Source organism: Lactuca saligna, chromosome 6, assembly GCF_052625555.1.
Source record: "Lactuca saligna cultivar CGN05327 chromosome 6, ASM5262555v1, whole genome shotgun sequence".
Lineage (NCBI taxonomy): Eukaryota > Viridiplantae > Streptophyta > Magnoliopsida > Asterales > Asteraceae > Lactuca > Lactuca saligna.
In genome coordinates this window covers 58,211,470-58,220,459 of record NC_136422.1, presented here as the reverse complement: position 1 = coordinate 58,220,459, position 8,990 = coordinate 58,211,470, and positions in this window count along the sequence as shown.

Here is an 8,990-nt window from a genome sequence, read left to right as displayed (position 1 = left end):
CTTGGAATTCTACACGATATATGTGTAATCCCATTAGCCAAAATCGGGCTTAGGAGTGACATTTTAAGATATGGACGATTTTGTGTGCTACTAAACCTCTCTCATTTGTTCTCCAATTGTGCATGGTGTTTGTGAACCATTTAAGGCATCACACTTGGGGTGCTAAGCTCTTAAAGGCCAAAATTCAACATGCTACAACAAGAGGTAATATTCTAACTAGCTTTTATTATTCATATGTCAAATTGTATGCTGGTTGTAGGCTTCATGCTTTGGATAATTGTTTTGCATGTATAACTAGAGAAAACTTAGATCCAAAGCTATTAGGGTTGTATATGCACCATACGAGTGTTATAATACATAAAACCCAATAGTTCTGACCAGTTACCCAAAAAACAAGTGTTGTTAAGGCCGGAAAAGTCTGGAAGCATAGCCAAGTGGGCCATAGAATTGGGCGAACATGACATCCAATACCACCCCAAAACCAGCATCAAAGCCTAGTGTCACGGACCAAGTTTCTGGAAAATTCTACAATCGTCTAGAGAACTCTGGAACGATCGAGTATACTCGATAAATCTCCGGAGAAATCAAGAATGCTCTACGAGACCCTGGAAGGTGCTAGAATATTATAGATGTCCATGGAATTAAGGAGAACGATCCGGAATAAATGATGAAGGCACTAGAAGAAATTAGAACGACCCAGAAGACTTTGGAAGGATCTAGAACACGCTAGATCATACAAGAACGATTTGGATAATGTCGGGAAGACTTAGAGATTTCTAGAGCATCGTATACAAGTTTACAATATTCTAGAGTCTTGTAAAATCCATGTATATAATAGGAAGAGTCTAGATTAGTCATGAATGATCGGGACCTAGAAACTTCCATTTGAGGAGGTGTAAGGTTCCTATAAATAGGGGGGAGGACTCATTTGTCAAAACCATCAAGAAGTTGCCTTGTAAAGAGGTTGAGTTATATAATAGAAGCTTTATTGAAGTGTCCCTTGTCGTAACTCTTGCTTCCTAAGTTCGTTAGTACATCTAGATCATCGAAGTTAGCCTGACTTAGTCGGAGAAAATACTAAGTGGCACACGGTGATTGAAGCATCCCGTGACACGTGGTATCAGAGCCGGAGTTTGTACAAGCAAGAGATCATGACTACGGAAGCAGGAAGTAGTGAAGTCACAAGCGTGCCCCCTGTCGTCGAGGAGAAAGGAAGAAAGTCCAGGAAGAGGGACCAATCGATAGATGCCTTGGCAAGCCTAGAGAACAAGCTTACAAGGACAGAGATTAACTTCGGTGAGATCCTTGAATGGAAGGATACCGTCGATCAGTTCGTTGCCGAGATAAGTGACACGAGCGATGGATTGAAGGAGACCATCGGTGTCATCAAGGAAGAAGTCCTTGGACTTATTAACACTCTGTGAAGCGAGTTCCGTGAGAAGGTAGATGCATTACAAGCCGAAGTAAACCTGTGCAAGGCAGCAATCACTGGAGGGACCATTGCAAGAACATTTTCGCACACAGAAGCACCCAGACCATTGAAGTATGGAGGTAAACGCGACCCCAAAGAACTTGACAAATTCTTTTGGTCGATGGAATGCTACTTCAATGCTAGTCAAGTGAAGGACGACAAGACGAAGGTAGATACAGCCGTACTTTATCTATGCGAGAGTGCAGCTCTATGGTGGCGAAGGAAGCATGGTGAGATTGAAAAAGGATTATATACCGTAGACACATGGGAAGAATTCAAGAGGCAACTCAAGAGACAATTCTGCCCACACAATGTTGAAGACATAGCGATGAAGAAACTTCGTGGACTAAAGCATACGGGATCCATCGGAGACTATATAGTCGAGTTCACGACCTTGATGCTAGAGTTACCTGACATGCAGGAGAAGGACAAACTTTTCTATTTCATGGATGGACTACAATCTTGGTCCTACAACGAGCTCAAAAGGAGAAATGCCAAAGACATTGACGAAGCTATTGCCATGGCAGAAGATCTAATGGAATTTCGAAAAGAAAGCACGGTTAAAAAGAATAGTGGGGGAGAACAAACTATGACGGAACTGGAACCAAAACAAAACACATCCCAAACTTTAAATACGAAAGGAAAAGAAATCGAAGGAAGAAACCGAAGAGAAGAGCAAAAGGAGATCAAGTGCTACTTGTGTGATGGTCCTCACTTGATCCGAGACTATCCGAAGAAAAAGACCTTCTATGCGATGGTTTTGCAAGCAGAAGAAGACGAAGCACAAATAAGCTCAATGCGTTTTTTGAACTCAATATCAAAAGATGAGATAAAATCTTCTAAGAAGGAAGAAAATAAAGGAAGGAGTCTCATGTTCGTCGAAGTTAAAGTGAATGCAAGGAACACTAAGGCGCTAGTAGATTCTGGAGCAACCCATAGTTTCATCGCAGAGGAAGAAGCAAGGAAGTTGGGTATTCATTATACAAAGGAGTTAGGTCGGTTGAAGGTTGTCAACTCTCCATCTAATCCGATCCTCGGAGTTTCTCGTGGAATATCCATGAAGATCGCAGAATGGGAAGGGACCATCGACTTGATAGTGGTTCCGATGGACGAATATCGCATGGTACTAGGAATGGATTTCCTGGATACGGTATGTCCTTGGTCGTTCGAAAGAGACAACACCCTGCGTATAACCAAGGGATCAACTATCCATATAATTCCCTTGGAAAGAAGAAAGACAAAAGCTCGATCCCTTTCAACTATGAAGTTGTGTTATGACAAGAGCAATATAATCAAGAAGAATATGAAGCCAAAACGGGAAGTTCGAATAAGAGAGGCACGTTCGAAGGAACAGGGATCCATATCCTACATGAAGAGTTACTCAAGGTTTTACGAGGATGAGAGAAGAAATAGGAATCAAAGTACATCGAGAAATAAAAGCACGCCTTACTCGAAGAGATACTTTGGAGAAAACGAAAAGACACGAAGTAGCCCCGTGACAAGATCAAGACATATGTATAGAAGACTTGACGAGGACGTCAACGGTTTATGTGGGGGAGGGTGTCACGGACCAAGTTTCTGGAAAATTCTACAATCGTCTAGAGAACTCTGGAACAATCAAGTGTACTCGAGAAATCTCCGGAGAAATCAAGAATGCTCTACGAGACCCTGGAAGGTGCTAGAATATTATAGATGTCCATGGAATTAAGGAGAACGATCCGGAATAACTGATGAAGGCACTAGAAGAAATTAGAACGACCTAGAAGACTTTGGAAGGATCTAGAACACGCTAGATCATACAAGAACGATTTGGATAATGTCGGGAAGACTTAGAGATTTCTAGAGCATCGTATACAAGTTTACAATATTCTAGAGTCTTGTAAAATCCATGTATATAATAGGAAGAGTCTAGATTAGTCATGAATGATCGGGACCTAGAAACTTCCATTTGAGGAGGTGTAAGGTTCCTATAAATAGGGGGGAGGACTCATTTGTCAAAACCATCAAGAAGTTGCCTTGTAAAGAAGTTGAGTTATATAATAGACGCTTTATTGAAGTGTCCCTTGTCGTAACTCTTGCTTCCTAAGTTCGTTAGTACATCTAGATCGTCGAAGTTAGCCTGACTTAGTCGGAGAAAATACTAAGTGGCACACAGTGATTGAAGCATCCCGTGACACTAGGCCCTTGCTGACTTCCTAGTTGAAATCCCAGATACCATCAAGGGATTACTGACGACTATCTCTGACGACCCACTAGAGCATGATGTTGGCAAAGAACTTTGGAAGTTGTACACCGATGGCGCGCCAAGAAAAGAAGGCTCAGGCGCAGGTCTGATCCTATAAAGACCCAAAGGCGAATAGATCAACTACGCACTGCGGTTCGACTTCTAAGTATCTAACAACGAAGCAGAGTACGAGACACTCCTGGCAGGACTAAGGCTGGCCAAGGAGGTTGGTGCAAAACAACTAGCAACACTCAGTGACTTGGTTCTTTTCACAAACCAAATCAACGGACTATACAAGGCAAAGGACCCTAGGATGCAAAATACCTAGAAACGATCCATAGTGTAGCCAACACTATCAAAGTTTTTCAATAAAGAAAATATCTCGGGGGAGAAATGCAATCGCAGACGCCCTTAGCAAGTTGGCCTCTACCTCATACTATCATCTCACAAAGAAAGTGTTGGTCGAAGTACTCTAGGAAAAGGACTATTAATAACCAGAAGGTCAATACCATATCAGCCCCTCCGAAATGGACAAAACCATTTGTCGATTTCCTGCACCATGGCATGCTTCCAGACGACCCACAAGATGCGAGAAAAGTCAAAAAGGGACAATCAGTTGTATCAGAGAAGATATTTAATCCCGTGGCTCAGGTGCATCTTTAAGACAAAGGGGTAGGCGTTTCTTGAAGAAAGCCATTTCGGGGACACAACAACACATGAAGGCACTCATGCACTCACAGGCAAGATAATCCGCCTAGAAGTATATTGGTCGGACGTGTACAACGATGTCGCAGGTTTAACCAAGAAATGAAAGGAATGCCAAGAACTTGCACCTTTCCAAAATCAACCAGCCATGCCATTAACAAGTATCACTAGCCCTTGGCCCTTCTACCAATGGGGGATCGATATATTGGGACCATTCCCACCATCAACGGGAGGTATAAAGTTTTTACCGATAGCCATGGACTATTTCACCAAGTGGATAGAGGTGAAACCACTGGCCACTGTCACTGGAAATTAGATGATAAAGTTCATGACAAGGAACATCTTGGCTCTCTTTGGATATCCTAGGATCCTCATAAGTGACAACGACACTCAATTTGAAGGAAGTCCCTTCAAGGAATGGTGTGAGGACAAGAAAATCCACTGCCAGTTCATTTCAGTAGCGCATCCTCAGGCCAATAGACAAACAGAGATATCCAATAAAACCATAGTCAATCGTTTAAAGAAATGCTACTCAGATCATAGTCCTCCTGGGTCGATGAGCTCCTAACAGTGTTGTGGTCCTATCGCACCACAGCAAGGTCAAGCACGGGAGAAATGCCCTTCGGTCTAACCTATGGGATAGAAGCAGTCCTCCCATTGGATATACTTGTTGGCTCCTTTCGAACAGAGAGTTTTAAGCAGGTAGCCAACAAGGAAGGGCGACGCCAAGACCTAGATATGCTCGACGAGAAACACGAGGCAGCATAAATGTGCCAAGCACTGTATAAGTCATGGACTGAGAGCTATTACAATCGCCAAGTCCGGGCCAAGAACTTCAAAGTTCGAGAATGGCCACAAGTCCGGGCCAGCTTCTAGTAAAGCAAAAAGAGTTCACTAGAAAGAGAACTCTGACCATGGGTGTAAGTATACCCTAAGTAAATACCATGTGATGGCTAGCATAAACCATACATAAAGAAAACAAAAGTAAAAAAACTGGGTGAGCCTCAAGATGATAATCGTGGCTACACCTAGGGTCTTTAAGCAACATATTAGAACAAATCTCTCAAAGACCAACTTTAGTGAAGCAAACCCTAGCAAGAGAACTCTCACCATGGGTGTAAGCAAACCCTGCGTAAATACCATGTGATGGCCAAAACAAGCGATAAATGAAGAAAATAAATGAATATGTGTAGTAATAGCAAGCTTTGTAACACCGTAAAAATTTAAACAATTTTTCACTTTTGAAAAACCATGAAATATAGTTTGCATTCATAAATAAAAACATTGTATCAACATTGTATCAGTACAAAACCCCAAGATCAACATGTTTAAACTCCAATGTGTCTGTGTACGAGTCATGTCGGCGCCTTCCCACGATCATCGCTAGTGCCTGAATAACACTGTAAGCATAAATGCTTAGTGAGTTCCCCAAAATACCACATATAGCACATACGCCTTTCCAGGCCATAGGACCTTTCGATCCAAGTGTCTTAGGGGATTTCCATCCCAGACTCTGTTGACCTTCCGGTCCGTATCATCTTGACCTTCCGGCCCACATTATGCTCATATCACATAACATATCACATATAACTTACATCACATATACATCATACACATAAGACCCTTCGGTCACATATAATTACCCCGTCGGGTAAGGCATAGTGAGAAGACTCACCTCAGACGTCTCGTAAATCTCTGACTCGGTAGAAGTATCGCCTAGCCTGCAACTACTCACACAAAGTAAATACCCTCATAAACATAACACTCGAGGCTAGGCTCGACCCTCTATTGTCACCCTCAGAAGGGTAAAAGACTATTTTACCCCCTATTGACTCAAGGACCCCATTGTTGACCAAACCCTAAAAGTAAAAAAAATTCAATGGTCAAGTTTGACCCAGCTCGCCGAGTGCACTCCTGTGACTCAGCGAGTACACACATGTCCACTAACTCTCTGTCCCGCCTTGTACGTCGAGTCCTACCCTGTGCTCGACGAGTCACACCTGGCATGAATCGCGGGGCTACCTCGACTCAACTCGCTGAGTCTCAAGAACAATTCATCGAGTACCACCTTGAACTCCAATCTTTTAACCCCCTTCAGACTCACTGAGTTATCCCCCAACTCGGCAAGTCTAGTCATTGAGTGATCTGCGTGGACCTTAACCCTACTCGCCGAGTCTCAAGAACAACTCGGCGAGTTCATGTCATGCACAGACTCTATTGACCTCCTGTGGTCAGATCTGTGTCCCTAATCCACAGATCTGGCCTTCCCAAGCATAAATGTCACGTAAAGTCTGAATCTTGATGCTTATAACTCAACCAATAGGCATCAAATGGTGATTTTGTCCCAACTACCTTAACCCAAGGTTATGACCTCCATTGTTCTTCATAAAGCTTGAAGAATAAGGCTCTCTGGACCTCTATGGGTTCAGGTACAAAGCCTCATCTCCAGAAGGGACTATTTGGACCTCAAATTAACTTATTCAAGGGTACAAGAAACCGTAAAACCACATATCCTTCCCAAAATAGAAGAAGGGTCGAAATAATACCTCAAATGAATGATCTTAGCTTTTAGTCCTTAGAATAGCAACCACCTTTGCTTTCCCTTGGCTAGAACCTCCTTCTTCTTACTAAATGACACCACAAAGATTAACAATGGTCACTCCTTGCTTCTAAAACAATCTGAGACTCTCTATGGGGGGTAGTAGCCACAATGGACGGCCATAAGGGCCTTTAAATAGGTCTCAAGCCCTGGAAATTAGGGCTTCACTAAACAGCGTGGACTCGCCGAGTCCGGACATGAAATAGAATAAACATCTGCATCCCTACTCGGCGAGTCTTGGCGCCAACTCGCCGAGTTCCTCCACAAACTCCAAAAATTAAATGAATAAATAATATGCCTGGGAATCCGGATGTTACAAGCTTTCATAGCCACAAATACAAAATAAATATTGTCAATGTCGCCGGACTCCCGGACTTTTAGGCTGCCCCTGGGGGCAGAAAATACAAAAAATAAAGCAAGAAATAGAGAAAATTGTTCAACAAAGTAACATCAAAAAATGCCAAACATAAAAGCTACTTACGAACATAAGTGTTATCATCACCGGGAGAAGATTCCTTGTTCTGAGACTCCTGACAGAGATTTTGAAGCCCAACCACGTCCAGGGCGCCCAAGCGAAGATGGCCAGCAAAGTCCAACTCCGTGAAAGACACTACGGTGTCTTCCATCTCTTGAGTCCTGGCCGCCACATTCTCCTCCGACTTCGGGTCGACCTCCCCGACGAACACCTGATGTAACTTACACGTTTTGTTACCGTGTTATGTAATTATTAAAAGTGAATAATATTATGAAATATTATATAATTTTAAATGTTGACTTCTAACATATATTTTTTACTAGAATTGAAGTATAATATGTTTAGAATCACTTGGAAAATATTGGAAGTCTTACAAGATTCCAATCAATAAGTAAATATTGAAATTTAACGAAAATATAAAATTTGAAATAAGTAAAATTTTATTATTGAAACTTGTAGATAATTTCATTATAAGCATTTAGGCAAAAACCTCATTGAAATCCAAGTTATAATGAAGAAGTTATGACTAATCGAAGATCCGCGACAGAACTGACACAACACTATTTAGCATAAAAAGTGAGTTTTCGATAAACTACTTTTTAGCCTTAGTGATCTAAATGAAAGTTTTAGTATTTGTCAAACCAAGATTTTTCATAAAAAGAACGTCTAATTCTGACTTCGTATGAGGAAGTTATGATTTTTCTAAGTTTCAGAATAGCAGTAGACAGCTAAAAACTCGAAATAAAGATCGAGCGATATTTAGCGAAAACAACCTAAACGAGAATATAATTCCTTGTCAATAGTAGTACAACGGTAAAAAGACTGACGAAAACGAATGTCGGATGAAGAAGTTATGAATTTTTAACGGATTTTCCTGTCCTGGTCTGTTAAAAATTATAATATTAAAAATAAATTCAAAATTAGCCGACGGGGTCTAAATGAAAGTTGGAGAATATATTATCGCCTACGCGTGCATATAAATAACGTTAAAAATGGAGCCCATATGCGAAAGTTATGGATTTTAGAAGTTTGAGGCACAATTTCTTAGAAATCTCGCATGCTTGACGCGTGTCCGAGCCGGAGACCCATCCGATGCGCGGTTCAATAGTCTTCCGACGTGTGAACAAACTTCGATCCGATGCGTGCCATCTCTGTGTCCTGTCTGAAGCATGCAAGCTACCTCCCCTCACGTCCGAGCCTCATTGCTGCTGCCGCGTGTCCCTTCCTTGGGCCGGAGCTCCAAACCTAGCACCTATATAAAGGGGGTGCGAGATTTCCCGGGTAGTTTTTAAAATTTGCCACTTCTCCACCCGTTAAACAATACTTTTACTATTTCAACTTCCCCTGATGCCCCGGAATCATTTTCAACACCCGAAATACGTTCCGAAGTGCCTGAAGAGCCCGAGAAATTTATCTTTTCGGTTTCAAGCTCAACCCTTGCAAGGCCCGGTTTTCAATAAAGCTCCCGGTTTTCAACAAAGAAAGTTAATTATTATAACGAAGTGCTGCACAAATT